The sequence below is a fragment of the Cibotium barometz genome, chromosome 18 (assembly GCF_041138505.1).
Source record: "Cibotium barometz isolate CiBa-2024 chromosome 18, ASM4113850v1, whole genome shotgun sequence".
In the NCBI taxonomy this organism is placed as follows: domain Eukaryota; kingdom Viridiplantae; phylum Streptophyta; class Polypodiopsida; order Cyatheales; family Cibotiaceae; genus Cibotium; species Cibotium barometz.
Genome location: NC_141063.1, coordinates 24076608 through 24094684, shown reverse-complemented (window position 1 = coordinate 24094684; position 18077 = coordinate 24076608). Strand labels below are relative to the sequence as shown.

The 18077-nt window shown below is 45.5% G+C and overlaps 1 protein-coding gene across 1 annotated transcript in view; it reads right to left on the bottom strand.

Annotated features, from left to right (window-relative positions):
• The window catches only part of LOC147629097 (SNARE-interacting protein KEULE-like), a 71161-nt gene that overhangs the window by 28486 nt on the left and 24598 nt on the right, over positions 1-18077 (bottom strand). The window lies entirely within an intron of this gene.

The following is an 18077-nucleotide window of genomic DNA, read 5'->3' as shown; positions in this document are numbered from 1 at the left end:
GCTTTTCCTTGCTTTTTGACCAAGAAGGGTGCTTTTTCCTATGTCACCTTAAGGATCCCTGTTCCCTTGGGTCCATCAACCAGTCCAAGTGTCCGCGCATGAGTTCCATCATGTGAAAAGAGCTAGGAGGACCAAATAGTTACAATTGTTGCATAGAGCCAAGCCTGTGGAGGATGGTACTCCATGTTGACAAATAGAGAGAGTGAGAAACGGCTATACAGAGAGAAGGGAGACAAAGATAGAGAGAGTAAAAGCTAGTGAGAAGGTGATTGTACGACTCAATGAATATTGGATTGCTTGATATGATTTGAAGTACACCAAGTACATGCTTTTATAGGTTGCAAACCTTATCTTTTGACTCACACAAATCACACTCACATATAGAGACATGACACATGGCACACACTTATCTTATCCTGATAAGAGAGTGTTCACACACTTACACATACATAAGGTGTTCACACATATACAAACACATATAGATGGATACACACATATTGACAGGTATACGTAGTGGACATACAAAACACGAGACTCCGAAATACCCAACAAACCCCCCTTTGGACCGAAGGTGGTACCTTATGAAGTGGCCTTCATACTTATGGTGATTTGGGCTCACTCTCACCACATCATGCAAAAGATCTCAGTGGCGATACCTGACGTGATACAACAGATCACTGTTACGCTTGCAAATGGAGCTTGGCCACACATGAGATTCCTCGGCCCTTCTAGACTACCCCACTGACTCAAACCAGGGTAATCAGGGAAATTACAATGCCTTTTATAACACAAGGCAATACAAACATTTAGACGGAAAAACATAACACACACACACAAGATTACCAGATTTTGGGGGACATCCCGCGAAGAGAATCCAAGACACTCAAACAGAAACATAAAGGAAAAATGATAAATCCCCCAAGTTGAGAGATGCTCCTCGCACAGCTGTTGCACATGCATGCTTACCCTTGCTCTTGAGTGATGTTATCGATGAAGCCCTTGGCAAGAATGCCCAGAAAATAACGTCGATGTAGCCCATGGAACAGCTCCTTAGGGCATTTAGCCCATGACTCTCAAAATTGCAGGTCTGGAGTCTTCAGTGTGCTATAGGAGGCTTTAATTTGAGAAAGCCCCAAATTTTAGTGTGTACACAAGGTTCAATTATAAAAATCTTGCCTTAATTTTGGAACCCCTGATTTTTCAGTCACTGCTAGCTTCAATTTTGATGCATGAAGAGAAAAATCAAAAAAGCCCCAAATTGTTACTGTCGCTCGTGCTTCAATTTGTTGAATTTTGCCTAATTTTTGTAAATGCCCTAATTTGTTGAAGATGTGGGAAATTTAATTAGAGTTTTATCACCTAATTTGTGAGAAGCGCCAATTCAATTTTTTGGCCTGATAATGATGATGATGGTGATGATGATGTCTGCTCGTTGCAGGTGCTATAGACAGTGGACTCAATGTTGATGGAGAGCTGATGGGCTGCTATCGAAGAGCTGCGAACATGCAAGAACAACCAACAACAGCTGCTAGGAGAACATCAGCTAGTCGGTGGCTACGAGAGAAGATGGCGGCTGCGAGCACTGAGCAGGCAGTCGGATGGTGAGGTGTGCGACTGTTGAAGGGCGAAGGCACGAGGCTGGCCAAGGGAACAAAACGGCCAATCGAAGTCGAAAAAGGAGTCACTCCCAGCAAGGCCTCTAGGCGCCCAACGCCGCCTGGTCAGCACCAAGTACATGCTTTTATAGGTTGCAAACCTTATCTTTTGACTCACACAAATCACAGTCACATATGGGGACATGACGCATGGCACACACTTATTTTATCCAGACAATAGGGTGTTCACACACTTACACATACATGAGGTGTTCACACCTATACAAACACATATAGATGGATACACACATATTGACAGGTACACGTAGCGGACATACAGGACACGAGACTTCAAAATACCCAACACATGCAGGACACAAGAGACTTCAAAATACCCAACACATGCAGCAAGTGGGTGCTGCTATGGCAACAGAGGCTCCCCAAAGAGGAAAACATCGACACTTGAAGAAGAGATGGTACCATTGTCGTAGTTGACGCAGTGGTGACGGGCATTAGAAAACGCACAAACGCAAGCCTACTCACGTCATGATGATTAATGCAAAAGTATGAACCGATGAGGAAAAGAAAAGAAAAAAATGCTACATGAAGATCATAAAAAACGCACCATGGGCATGAGACAAAAATCACAAGGCTGATGATGGCAACCCAACCTCTAATACCATATTGGATATCACAAAAGATACACACGGAGCTATGGAGAATGAACTATCATCATCGTGGTGGAGTGTCTAGGAGAGAGAGAGAGAGAGAGAGAGAGAGAGAGAGAAAGAAAGAAGAAAGAAAGTTGTATTAACGTCTACTAGAGGCCGAACTCGACCTATGAGGCAAATCAATGTACAACTGTCAATGTCTTCTGGATGTCCCAAAAGAAAAAAGGACAAAATGAACATGAAATAAACTATGAAAGTACTGAGCTAGTGATGGATGGAGCACTACTGCTAGAGGCTCAGTATGCAACCTATATGAGAGAGAGATTGCACAACTTGAATGATACTTGTATTTTTTGGTACTATTGTACAACCCCTACTTAATAAAAAGAGGTTTTTTGCCGAACTGTAATGAAATTTATAGTCTTGCATGCTTTCTACATTAGTAGACATGGTTTTTTTTAAGGATGTGCAGTCACATCATCTTCATCATCATCATCAACAACATCATAAACAACATGGGATGAAGCATAGGAACCTGTCGGCAGCAGCAGCCAGCATGGGCTTGTGCAGCCAATCGGCTAGCATCAGGGGTTGGTCAGCAGCACGGACAGACAAGTGCAGAATTTTATGGGACTCAATCCCCAGGTATTTGTCCAAGGCTGGCCAACAGCAACATATGCTGACCGACAGTTTCATATGCTGGCCGACCAGCATCTCCCACATGTATATAAGCATAATTCAGAATTCAGTACCGCAAGGCTTCCATGCGTGCTACAAGGACACGGTATTATACTCGACTTTGCATGGATTAGATTGACCCTCAAGTTGACCTAAGGTTTAACCTTGGTGTTCAGGGGGAAATTCGGTTGCTTCAAGGCTAAGATATAGGGGGGGAAAGTTGGCCATTCCACCTATGATCAAATGCTTAACAGGGGTTTTATGTGGGGTGTGCTCTAGTGGTATGCGATGCCATAGTGTACTCTCATGTAGGATCTCCTGAGGCTTCACGGATTTCTGATCTAGACGCTCTATGCTTGGGCATAGTTAATCTATGGTAACTAGGAGGGGCAGTGTTAGTCCATGAGTGACAACAAGATAAGGAACTTTCTTGGTTGTCCGAGCATGACATGTTATCCATAGGGTGATTCTTTAGACACTTGTGATGGCCTAGTGATATTGATGCATAGTGATGCATGAGGCAGCCTCAGACTTGTACATGAGAGAGATAAGAAGTTTGCAATTTCTCCATCTAGGACTAAGTGCCTAAGACCAAGTTGCGTATCCAAGATTCAAGATCGCTCAATAGTGGATGTAACTCCACATATGATGTTATACTTCCTTGTTCGCTTTTGGAAGTAGGGCCTCTACATGAGAACATGACCATTCCCAATTTAGGGGAGTGAGAAAAAGAGTGACATGATAAGTTACTCATCGAATAATATGGACTTTCCACCTGTTCGATGGAGCGTAGCCCATTGACATATTAGGGTGGAATTCGTTATAAAGTTGTATGTTGTCTTCAGGCTATTTGAGGACAAGGAAAATACACAGGATTGTTTGAAAGTCGTATGTGATCTTCACGCTTTCGAGATGGGACACACACAAAAATTGAATTTTATGCTTGCCCTAAAGTAGACGTGAGCATCGTACGTGAGTATTTACTAGTTATGCCTGAAAACAGTCTCCGTTCAATCCCAAATAAAGATTGGACAGGGGAAATCTTGTGGTTGGTTTATTGTACTGGAAGTACATGGCATAGGACTTGTTTGTGCATTAAGTGAACTAGTGTTTAACGACAACTTATGCAAGATGCCATTTGGTATAATTGACGAGTTGTGCTAGGGTTGTTATGGTAGAGCTTGTTGCACCTTGTGACTAGTTGTCCTATTGGGATTCAACTCTTGGACAAGAGTTGGATCGACAGTAAGAAATTGGCTCTTTATAGCAAGTTCTACAAGAGGAGTCTTACGCTGGCTTAGATAAGAGGCAGTAGACTTGAGTAGATGCTATTGGTGGGTGTTCGGATCTGAGGATTTGCTTATAGAAGCTTGTTCTCCTTATGCATTTGCAAGGATGCGAATTAAACTTACGTCCTGACCAGCCTAAGGCAAGGGCAGGGAACACATGGAATTAACACGTGGACTAGCCCAGAATTAGGGTTAAGGATTAGCCAAGGGCGTGGGGACCTAGAGGGTTCACACACAGGCTAAGGGCCGTAGCAAGAGGAGGTCTAGATTGGCCATGGGATTGGAAATAATAGCCACGGACTAATAATAATAACTAGGGGCTAATAATGGCTAAAAGCTTATAAATAATGCAGGAAAGCTTTATAAATAAAAGCAGGCCACTTATAGCGAGGTCATAGTAGCGACACGTTTCAAAAAACGCGTTTCAAAAACGCGTTTGAAACGTTTCAAACCTTTCCCAGAAGTTTGAAACGCGTTTCAAACTTTCCCATCTTGGCATGTGAAAAATCAATACCATATATGATATTTATATGCCAGAATATATGGGATCATTGATAGCATTGATAAAATGATAATATGTTGAATATATGCATGCTTGTATGATGTATCAGGATTTAGTAATAAGTATGTACTATCATCTATGCATAATGGGCCCATGGCCCATGGGATAGCAAATGCCAAATATGCCAAGGCAGTCATCCATGTTCAAACTTCAAACTCAAAGTTTCAAACTTCAATCCTAGATAAAAACAATGCAAGAAAGAAATGAGCCATGGTGTATGCTGAATATGTACAAACTACAAAGTTCAAATGCCAAACTTTAACTTCAAAGGTTGCAGGCTGCAGCCTGCAGGTTTCAATCATGATTCATGAATCAACAATCATAGATAATACTAAATAGACAAATCACATGACACAGAGTCTCAATGGTAAATGCTCATCATAAGTAAGCTCAAGAGTCAATAGTAAATAGTCAAACACAATCCGTGTCACATGTGACACACAGTACATAGTACAAAATAAAGTAGAAAATAGAATCAGGAGTCAGGACTCAGGAGTCATCCTCCTCAGACGGAGACGACGACTCCTCCTCATGGTCATCTCCATCCTCCTCAGACAGTCAACTTTCTCCTCTGTACTATGCACGGCGTGTTTTTTTTGCTCTCTGGAAAGCGGCTGAATCGACTGATATGACCCGTCTTAAATAACATTAAAAAATAAACAGGAGGACGGGGGCCGAGTTTTGAGCTGACCAGATCAGTCCGTCAGGGGTGTCCCCTCGCTCCTTTTCTTTTTCTCTTCTTTGCGGAGGCTATGAGCATGTATTTAACGGCAGAGGAGGTTGGTTTGAGAGGACTGCAGCTCCCAGTCCGGGGGGAGGACCTGCTTGATACTGAGTTTGCAGATGACACGGGCTTATTTTTGCATGGCCAAGAGGCCAATCTTCTTCGGGCAGAGCAGTCGCTCCAGGTTTTTAGTGCAGCTTCGAGAGCATTGATCAATTGGCCAAGAGGCCAATCTTCTTCGGGCAGAGCAGTCGCTCCAGGATTTTAGTGCAGCTTCGAGAGCATTGATCAATTGGCGCAAGACAGTGGCCTTTTGGATCAGTAGTGCTCCCACTCCGGCATGGAGCCCGGACCCCGGTTTTAGATGGATTCCTCCAGGCACAGTAGTGCGGTATTTGGGATGCCAGATTGGCCTAGATTTGTCACCTGAGCAGCAGATTGCCCCGCTTCTTCTGAGCATTCGCAAGAAGCTTTTGTATTGGAGCACAGCTCGACTATCCTTGGCCGGAAGGGTGGTGGTGGCGAATCAGGTGCTGTTAGCGACCATGTGGTACATTACGTCTTGCTGGATTTTCTCGCGCTCTTGCATCAGCCAGGTACAGAGACTGATCAGGAACTTTCTGTGGTCTGGGCGGGACGGTTAGCCAGCTCGGGCAAAGGTTGCATGGGCAGTTATTACACTTCCGTTGGCTCAGGGAGGTTTGGGCATTATAGATCCAGTCGATCAGAGTAGAGCCTTATTGGGGAAGCTTATTGTTCGGGGGTTGCTTCCAGGCGCTGAGCCTTGGAAAGAGCTCCTCTTGCAGCGGCTGCAGGCTCGGGCACCCCCAGCAGGGGGTACTTGGGCACCAGAGATTCGATGGATCTTCATAGAGATGAGGAGGACAGGCCTCAGTAGAGGATGGGAGGACAGATTTGCTTTGAGTATCCTGAGAGCTTGGGAGCTGCTGAGACCGGGGCTCTCTCAGCGACCACCTTCTTGTGTTGAGGAGCGGGCCAGACAGCCGCTCATCTGGAACCCAGCGGTTCGCACGGAGCAGGGTCATATGCTGGGTTCTCGGCCTCGTCTAGCCTGGGGACCTTTAGCGGCAGGCCCAGCTCGTAGTTTTGGAGACTGGCAGACCTTCTGCAGTCTCCCATAGGAGATCCAGGTGGAGAGGCTGAGTCACTTCAGAGGGGGATTGATTATGAGGGATGATATTCAGGAGGCACTCACAGAGGAGTGGTTCACGCCTCTTGAGCCAGTGGCCCCACGGTGGATGGGAGCCTTTACACAGTTGGAGATCCTGATTGCAGTCAGAGCTTGCACTGAGGATGGCGGTTGCCTCTACTATGAGATTCAGGATGAGGGCAGACTCCAGAGAGTGGAGATGGAGTCGCCTTTGGTTGCAGAGTGCACCTTGCAGAGGATTCGGGTAGTGGCCGCCGCTTCTCGGAAGTGGCATATTGACCCCGACCCTGCAGATGTGCTCCCGGATTGGCGCATATGGGCATATGCAGCGCGCCCTTTGGCCCGGCTACAGTGGGACCCCGGGGAGTACGAGTGGCATGATCCCTATGCATCCCTTGAGGCCATAGAGATTACCTTTTTCCAGTATACTGTTCGGCTGGGGCGGCATATTTTGACGGCGAGGAGGACGGTCTCTCCAGCGGCAGCGGGGCATTGGCGGCTGCAGGGACTCTCACAGGAGTTCCTGGAGGATTTTTGGGCTCGGCTCTAGGCTAGTCGACAGGCCCGCAGGATCTCGACTTTTCAGTGGCTGGTCGCCCATAGGGGCTCAGCAGTTGGCACTTGGCTTGTTTACAGCCGTCTTCCGGCGGCCTGCGTCCGATGCGGCCACCCTATGGAGACATAGAGACATTGCCTTTGGGATTGCCCTCAGGCACAGCAGATTTGGCTGCGGATGCTGCGTATTCTGGCTCCCCTCTCTCCAGAGGGTATGTTTACGTGGGGTGCTGCTGCTGCTTGGTCGACCTCGTCAGGGCCTGCTATGGGCTATGAGATGGAGCAGGGCAGTCAGGCCATCAGATTTATTAGGGGCCAGCCTCGCCTGGTTCCGGCACCGGATTTCTCGTCCGCCAGCTGGACACGAGAGGGATTTACGATGGGAGCTCCTCAGCAGCCTCACCATCTGGTTCACCTGGAGGGCCCGGTGCTTCACGGCCTTTGAGGGGAGATTGGAGCCACCAGCAGAGACTGTACGGGGGATTTGGCAGGAGTTGATCCACACCCTGCGAGGACAGTACGACCGCATGGATGAGGCGATCTTGCGGCGCCAGGCCTTTCACACCACTTGGCGTTGTGGCCCCTTCTACACCTTACACACGGGACCCCCCCGTTGGCACTACAGGCCACCTGTTTGGCTCTTCCCCCCCCCTATTGTATGATTTAGCCTCTCAGTCCATTGTGCTGATGCTTGTATTTTGCAGCACCTAGGGAGAGTCTCCCGGGCTGCCATGCTGTATTCCCTGCTCTTTTTCTCTTATGAGCAGGAGAGATTTTTTGTAGCCCTACGGGCATTTTTTATATAACTAATGAAAGGATCTTTTCTCGGAAAAAAAAAACATTAAAAAATAAAAAGCCAAGTTTGAAACGCGTTTCAAACTCCCAGACGTTTGAAACGTTTCAAACGGGTCTACTAAAGTTTGAAACGCGTTTCATAGCAACTATGAGCGAGGTTACTACTATATAAGTGACTTGGGGTCACTTATTAAACAAAAGAGATCAAGGAGCCAAAGGCTACTACAAAACGTGCAAGATCTCATGGCCATAGAGCTGTCAACGAGTGGCTATGGCTAAGTGGTATGGGACACCAAATTGGGGTCATCAATGACTAGCAAGCTCACGGCAATCTAACCTCAGGCTCAGGGCACCGAACCTAAGGTTGGGTGGTGACTTGCTAGCCACAATCTATTGCGGTTATGCGACGTGTTCGACGTTCAGGTCTATGGATGCCTTGCTATGTTTTCTCAAGTATGTCCTCTACCTTGATCCACATTGATTCTGCGTCAAATAATCCTTGGGCGTGGTCTATCAAAAGCAAAGAGTAAAATGAAGTGTAACTATAAGGTGAGCTGGCCTCTGGATGAGCATAAGAGGTTAACCTAGCCCATCATAATTGGGCATTCTAATCACCAAAGGCCATAAGGCCAACCCCACTTCCTACCTTGTGTAAAACATCACCAACGCTAAGATGGTGAAAATCTACGTCAAACAAAAATAGGTTAAATCCACATATACTAGAGGGATAAATTTCACTCGAGGGGGAGATTGTTGGGAAAAATCAAGTGACACCCATCCTAGGAGGAGCCATTTAAATGTCCATGCTGTAGAGCCCAAAACCTTAGAAATGAAAGCCTTGTAATAATGAGCCTTAAAAGAGTGCACCTTAGAGTAAATCCAAACAATGTGAAAGCCAGTACGAGGTGAAGGTATCTACGCCTAATGCAAGTGGACAAGAGCCTTGAATACTAGCCACCAATATTGACTTGGAGCACATGGAAAGGGTATCTAGATCCACAAATCAAGGGGAGCAGTTTTATATCCACAAGCCTGTTTAAGAGGCATGAATCTAATGCAAAATAGACGTGTTTTCATTATCAACATCTTGCTCTCATTATGCTTTGTGATTAATTTCTCAATCATATACGTAGATGAATCCAGGAACATGCCTAAATTCACCTTTTAGGAACATGCATGTTATATACTCATGGTAGTCAACCCACAAGACTATATAACTATCAACTCCATTATGCATAGTATGGACTAGATACTACGACATCCCCACTAACGTCATCAGTGCCCAATAGAGGGTGTAGAACTCTGTATCAAGATATACTCTCACACACGCACACCACACACACACACACATCAGAGCATATATTCACACAAAGCCCTTCGTACTGAGTTTCTGCCAAACCTCCGAAGATGCGGGGCAGACTCAGCCATAATGAAGCCTAGCACTAAGGGAAGTAGCAAATAGAGGGAATTAGTACAGCAAATAAGTAGTTGATAGGGCAAATGCACCGCTAAAGATAGAAAGAATAAGCACAATATCAACTGGCCATAACTCAGACGAAAACTTCACAATGTGAAATCTGCATGTCCGCTAATACGGCTGAATTATATACCTAGATGAATCCAGGAACATGCCCAAATTCACCTTTTAGGAATGTGCATGTTATATACTCATGGTAGTCAACCCACAAGACTATATAACTATCAACTCCATTGATTTCTCAATCATATCCCATTAGCCATCATTTTTATGCTAATCCACGGCTCTAATCCACGATAATCCCCCATGATCATTCTCATTCCCATCAATGCCCTCTAGCAAAACTCTCAAGGTCCGTCAGTTAGTGTAATACCGAGTGCAATCCTGAGCACTCTCTATGCTTTCCCTTGCAATTTTCAGTATATCTTGCAACTTTGCAACTTGACCCCCCATAGTTCTATAACAGTGAGTCACTTCGGCTAATAACCGTACACAACCATAAATGGACTAAAACTAGTAGCCATATGCTTACTCCTATTATAAGAAAACTCAACCTGTGGAAGATATCTTTCCCATTCAAACTATCTCTTGGCGACATATGCCTTAGAATATCCTCCATAGTCTCGTTCATCCTCTCCATCTGCCTCGGGATGATCCGAAGATGACATGTTTTCAACTTGGAGAGCAAAGATTTCCAGAATTGTGAAGTGAATTTGGGCTCCCGCTCACTGATAATCTCCTCACGTAGTCCATAAAGCTTATACAACTACACCACAAAGAGCTGAGCTAACTCGTGACTCTTTACTGTCGACTATTTTGGGGATAAATCGAGCCATCTTTGTCAATCCAGCTACTATGACCTAGATTATATCAATCCATCTACTACGACCCAGATTATGTCAATCCATCTACTACGACCCAGATTAAGTCATGACTCATACTAGTCTGGGGTAATCAACTACAAAATCCATCAAGAAACTTTGCCATTTGTTATGAAGAATTTGCAAAGGATGCAACAACCCTACAGCGCTCAGCCTTTTAGTTTATCAAGCTGGCATTGGTACACTTCCACACATAATCCTCGACAAAGGATTTCATGCGTGGCCATTAGAAATGCCAGCAAACCAAGGCCAAGGTTCTATGTATGCCATGGTGCCCTGCACTAGGTGCGGCATGGCACTCATGCAATATCCAAACTTGGATGTCCAAATCAGGGCACACAAAGCTTGCCATCCCTGAACAGTAATCCACCTCTAATGATATAATTTCCAATATTTTTCTCTCAACAGCACTCATCCAAATATCCAATACACTCACATCTCATGGGCCCACAACCAACCTACACCGATTGCCAAATTAGACCAAAATGGGAATCATGTTGGCAACGCTGAGACACAAGACAAACCATTATCTCAGCAAAAAAGATCGCATTGACCTCGGGGTCCTACTAAGGGCATCAGCAACCCAATCGGTTCCCTTGCCGTAACGGATCTCAAAGTCGAACCCATCTGGCCTTCCAACCCCTCATGTCGAGTTGATCACAAATATACTTCAGCGCATGGTGATCCATCCTGACTACAAATGAAGACCTATACAAATAGTGCCTCCATATTTCATCGCATGGATAACAGCCAAAGGTTCCTTAGGATACCTCATCTATGTCTCTGAAAGCTTCTTGCTTTCAAAGCTATGGATCTCCCATCCTAGAACACGACACCATGTATTGCATAATCACTCATCCAGCTTGTAACTCCAAACCAACAGAGAACTAAACTTGCCCTTCTTCTTCTTCTTCTTCTTCTTCTTCTTCCCAAGAAAGAAACCTTCCATTAGATATGAAAATACAATCAAAACGGCTAAGTACATGACCAGTCGCAATCAACCGAGACAAGAAACACAATGGGAGATAAGAGAGGGGCTCTTCCTCGATGGCACGCCACTCTCTGAGGAAGGCTATCTCATACAATGGGAAAAGAGGAGAACAACCAAATAGGAGGCCTATAAAGCCAAGTAGCCTCGTTGTCTCAAACCCTGAGAAAAGAACCATTGCTCCAAATCCATAGAAAAGCCTCTAAGCGCTTCCACATACGCCCAAAGCCACCTTGAAGCGTCTCCCACTCGCCACAGAGGGTGTGCATGATGTCCGTCCATATGCTCCGAATGGACTCAACAAGTGGTGTGGTAGTGCCCTCTATGGCCTCGATACAGTGAGCACACCAAATGTGCCATCCTACTATACTGCTGATGATCTCCCACCTCTCGTAGCGGCCAATGGGCCTCCCCCTTGGTGGGGCTACTGATAGCGGTGTTGTCAAGATACTGTGGTGAGAGAGGAGACGGGGAGGTCATGTCCCGTCTCCTCATACACTAAAGTCGGTGCTATCTCGGAAGCCTAGGCTACTTCCCGGGTGATGGTGTGCATTGGTGCCTAGTCCATGGTGAAGATGCAAAGGATCCACACCCAAACCTGTTGTGCCTTGAGACAATCCCAAAGGCAATGCTGCTATGACTCCAATTGCCAACCTCCAACTACCAACCACTGCCAAGCTCCTATGAGCTGTCTGCCAAAGAAAAAGAGTAATCTTACATGTCCGCCGAACAGGAAGCTGTCCCACGGCCACTTTTGAAAATCACGTAGGAAATGCATAGGGATGCCCCTAGTCTATCAGTGCATTGCTCTTGCTGGCTTACTATCGACCTCTCGCATCTTAATCTTGCGCCTAGACGAACTATGTACTCAAAAAAGGAGATGTCGAGGGCATATCCTCGGGGACCTCCGAAATCTCTCTGGCCACTTTGGCTGGGGGTGGGTCGACGGGCCATTTGTGGTCATGAAACCCAATCACTCTCATTATTTGTAAAGTGCTCTGTCAAGGGTCGGCTCAATCTGCCATGTCGCCCTATAGAGAAAGTCACAAGGGTGCCTGGATTGCCATCGAGATACAATGTCTGGTAAAAACCCCTAGCCACTCGGGGGGGAAGCGAGTCTTGGATGAGGTGCCAGCCACTCATGAGATGTTGCCTCTGTTGAAGTGGTCCAATGGACATCTATTTTGCATATGGAATGCTTATCCCTCTCTCCCTCCTCCCTCTTGAATGGGGCGCCAACTTCAAAAGAGATGGATTTGAAGATTTTACTCACAAAAATGGTCCATACTCCCTTGCTCCTCGGAAGTTCTCTTACATGGTGGGGCTTATACATGATCTAATTACGGATTTCTAGCCCCAGATTGACTTAATCGACTATTCTCTCATGGATTTATACATGATGGCAAGGATTTTGAGCAATTTTGGCACCAACAAATCGTCCAAGAGCTAAAACCCCAATTTCGCAATATCCCTAATTTCCAAAAACCTTAATTCTTTTTAAAAAAAATCCTAATTTCAGTTGAAAGTGCTATGGAGTATTCTATCATCATTACTTCCACCTAAAGCTGGAAGGTGTTTGTAAATGGCAACCGATTCTCCAGGTAAGAGTTACTTATCTTCTCTTTACCTACTCTACATCTGCATTCTTGGCCATTAAGGTCTCCTATGTCTCGACCTCACACACACTTGCATGTGTATGGATGCCAATGGAGCATAGCTACTTGTGGCAAGATATTGGGGATTGAGGAGTGAGGTCCTTCGCGATTAAAGGTGTGGATTCGACCTCTACTATGACACAACATGTTTGAAATTGTTTTCATAAGCATGAATGTTGGTGGAAATCTAGTAGGCATTGCCCATGAAGCTTGTATGTAAAGTTCCTTGTTACTACCATCATATTACAAGGGGGTCTAGCCCTTTCCAGTCCTATTAAAGTCTCATTTCAAATTTCAATATTACTATCTTGATTTTTGTTGTGCCAATTCACTTTGTTTACAAGCATTAATAGTTTAAAAGTGGGTGTCAAGATTGTGCTCAACCTCGACTAGGAAAATTACACCTATGAGACCGATAATCTAACATTATCATCTCGCTCTTATCAAAAAACCAAGACATTCCAAAGATCACATCCACCCTGTCAACTTCATGATGTGAAACTCCAAAGCCTCTTTGTAGTCATGAATCTCGACCTCCATACTAGGCATCGTTGGATCCCACACTTCCACGTGTGTACCCGCAAGATTGATCACATAAACGATGACCTGCCACCGTGGGGAGCTAGTGTCATGTGCACAGTGTGTATCTACCGTGTGCTACACGCACGCAAGACTAGTTTCGAGGCTTGGGGAAGCTTGGAGCTAGGCAGGCTAATTGACGACCTGAGTTAGGGATAGACTAACGGGCCGGCATCCAAGTATGGACAGGCGGGCGCCCAAGTGTGGACGCTCGATGACCGGCCAAGAGCCTATAAAAGGGTGGCCAAAGTCACCCAAACCAAATGTAGTAACAAATACATGGGAGCTAGAGTGCTCCAACACAAAAAGAATAACGACACCTATTGGCCCCAAAGCTTGGCGCCCCTTTCGGTATTTCTTTATTCAAATTCAATGGAAAAGTTTAAATTAGTACATGGGCATTCATGGCTTGTATGTCTGCATGTCCAATCTGCCAATCCTCTAGACCTCTTAGCATAGACGTTACACACAACTTTGTGTCCCAAAAACACCACATTGTTATCTCCTCTAATCTGCCAAGACAGTGCATCCATGAGGCCTTGAATATGCATCTAACTGGCCCATGCACATAGCCACAAACTCAGCCATGAAAACAGTCCACAAACTCTTCCAAATCAGTCCAAAAACTTGCCCTGTTTCCACCCTCCAAACTGTCAAACCCTTCCTCTCACAAAGGGCCAAAGAAAACAACTCTGAAACAGTCACGAGCCAATGAAAAGAGAGTCTCAATTTGACACTTCTTGCAGTCCCACCTGCTCACAAAGAGGGAGAGAAACTTACAATCCTTGTGTCGCTTTTCACAAGAGAGAGGAGGCGTGAGAAAAGCTCTGTTCTGTCCTGCCCTCTTGTCTTGCAGCCGCCTGCAGTCCAGCACCTGATTCAACGTGAGAGAGAGAGGGAAAACTCATGGGTGAACCTGCTGTCCAGCCCTGCACTCCCTCCTACAGTCCACGCCTCTATGTCCAGCTCTGCCTGTATGTACAGCAGCACAGCAGCCTCTTGCCAAAAGCAAAGGAGAAAGAGAGATTCAACGGGCGCCTGTATAGACTGTAGCGCAGCAGCCAGCAAGCCCTCCAAAAGCAAGCGTGTGTGTGATATCCAGCTGCGCCTGTGTATGTTCCAGCGCAGCCCGCCAGCCCTCCTTTCAAAAAGCAAGAGAGAGAGAAAGCGTGCTAGCCCAACTCTCTCAAAAAGAAGTGTAGGCCCCCAAATTAGCCTAGGGGCCACGATGCTCCAAAAAAAAAGGTTTTTATAAAGGTTATAAACCTTTGAACCTTTGTTCCTTTTTGTCCCCTCCACACACATGGGGTTGTCCACAAGGTTATAAACCTTAAACATATATCTTGCTCACAGACCACCATGCTCACACTTATGCTGCACATATTCACAGGGTCATGACAGCTCCTCAACACTTTCTTCTCACCAGAGAAAGGTTCCAGATTAAAAGAGACTTGAAAAGGAGAAGGATTACTAGCTGCAGCTTGGGGACCTTGAAGCGTAGCTCTGCCAACCATCTCTATAAATCAAGAACAGTGGAAAAAGCAGGATAAAGATTAGGATTGACTCACCCCCTTTTTGCACAACAAAATGGTTTGGCTGTCGTACAAAGAATACATGTGCTTACGAAGAATACATATCCAAAATTTTAAAAAGAAGTTACAAAAGTGAGGTTTACACTTGGGTTGTCCTTGGGATCTTCCTAGGTAGCCTTAAATTGGGTCTTATAAGCAAGCACTTGCCATTAGGTTGGCAAGACTCACCTCTTTTTTGCACAACAAATGGTTTGGCTCTCCTACAAAGAATATCAAGCAAGGAGGCAAAATTCCAAAGGCAGCAAGCATTGATTGGTTGGTTTGTAGTGGATGTTCTACACTCTTCTTATGCCTCCTCATGCGTTCTTTTTTTTCGTACACACCCGGGGCCCACTCAAGTGGGTGGAGCCGATTTCCCCTTCCAACAATTAGCCAATTATCATGGTCGGGCAAGGGCCACGCACCATCGGGCAAGAGCCACGAATTAGGCATCCCCCATGACCACCGCGATGAGTCGAGCACTGGAACAACGGAGGGGTCTCGTATGGATCCTCCTATCTCGGGTGATCCACCACCCAAGGAGGAGGAGTCACTCGAGTGTTCAAGGGGCAAGAGCCCGAGCAACCAAACACATCAAGCGAGCATAGGTGTCCCTTTATAACATGAGAGAGCATGCGTTCTTATTCTCGTTCTTTCAGGATCCACAAAACAAAGTTGGTCTACTTGTAGCTTACCATCTAGAAACCTTTCGAAGAACATTTTAAAATAAGAAATTACATGAAAGCTCAAGTTGAGATGAAGGTTCAAATTGAAGGCAAAATTTCCAATTTTGATAGGTGCAATAGTACTAGCTTCTTTATCAGTACTCCCTCATAATATTTGAGGAGAGAATGTGTTAGGTTTTCAAACTCACAAGTAAGCGGAAAAGGGTTTCTCCTTATTAAATATTTCCCCATTTTCCACCAATGTAAGTTGAGGGCATATATCTATGTACCCCCCCCTTGTAAGGGGCATTACACAACCTAACAGCCCCCTGCCTCCATACTTTTTTTTCCCACGCGGATTTTCAATTTTCTGATGTCGGAGCTTTTTCCCTCCTTTGCAGGCAGTTGGATGAGAAAACTTCCCACCAAGAGTTCGGGTGGGGGAGACATTTGGCCCCTTTTTCAGCATAAAGGCCACTTATGGCTAAATATGCCCAAATAAACCCATACACATGCTTTCTTGAGACTTCTATGTATCCCTGTAGTGTACCCAGGCCTTTCGAGTGTTTTCTAGACCTCAAGCCGTCTTGTATACCACACACATGTGGGTCTTCTGTGCGGCCAGTTGCCGAAAGACTTCCACGACCATGTGTGTAAGGGGGGTAGGGCTGTACAGCAACCCGAAAACATGCCCAGCTCACACACAGTCGACTGTCTCACTCTCTCTCTCTCTTCCATGCATCCATCTCTCAGCAGATACCATCCTGCATGCTCTACGGTTACCCTTCCTGCAGCCAATGCTTTCAGGCTGAGGTACTGCTGTTCGCAGCCATACACAGAAAAAGCATCCAGTAGAGTCCCAAAAAGCATAAAGTCCCACGCACAACCAAAACTGCATAGGATTCTACTCTCTGCAGAACTCGAGCAGCTCTTTGTACGACTCTTGAACATGAAAATGACCAAGATCCAAGGTATCACCTTCAATCAATGGCATATCAGGACTGTCAAAGAACAAGCAAACACACACAGACATGACAAAAAGCTCTTGCTTTTTCCATAGATATACAATGATTTCAAAAAACATCTGAGCATACCCAACCATAGCATCTTCTCCGCTCACCTCTGACTCTGCTCCGTCTTTCACCCTAAGTGTCCCATACCACAAGGCATTGGAAGACAAAAAACAGCCCACAAATTAGAACCCAGAAGATCCATGCAATGGATTTTCTCCTCTCCTTTTGGAGTGTTCCCAGCAGGTCTCACTCTGATACCAATGTTAAGCTCCCAGGCTAACAGACCCATAAACATAAAGGAAACACACATACACGCTCACATATAGCTCACCGCTCAACCATAGAGCCGTTCAAGCTCGCCGGGAGCACAAAGGCTTGGAAGCATCCGAGACATGGCTCCATGTGCAAAGTAACTGGCGTTCCATACCACCAATACACACCCATCAAATGTAAGCACATAGTAGTCTCAAGGCCTCAAGTAGCTCTCCCCCAAACTGGCACACACAGTCACTTATCTAGGCCTCCTGTAAACCACGAGCCAAATATAGCACATGTCTCATAAAAGTTACTAACCCCCACTTAAGATGCCTAACCCTTAGGCTATGGTTAACCTAACTTGAAGGTCTTAACCCAGATTAGCCTTGGGACGTAAAACTAATAGCATTATGTGGTTAGCTATGGTTTTATGGGAAGGGATGCACAGGGCTAGGGGGGCGAAGAAGGGCTGCTCACAAGGGACGCACGTGAGCTCCTGCTCTGTTCACTGCAATCTTGTGATCCCCAAAAACATTTATAAAAAGGGTGGGAAAAAAAGGTCTGCAAGACATGAAACCGTTTGAAACATTTTGTTTCAAATCATATGAAACAGGGTTCATTACAACCCTAGTGCTAAGACAGTTTTTGCAACCAATCTTGGGTATTCCTAATAGCATTATGCGGTTAGCTATGGCTTTATGGGAAGGGCTTGTGCTACTGATGATGATCATGTCATGTGCTCTCACAAGTATCAGACAAAGTGGAGATAATGCCTAATTACTGTCAGCCATGCTATCATGCTTTGGATGGATATTAAACATGGCATGCGTATGGCAAGCATGCCACATCATCATCTTAGTTAACTTACCACATCATCATGTCAGTCAATACATAATGTGGCATGATGTGATGTATGCAAGAGTCTCTAGTCTAAGATCAATACATAATGGTCA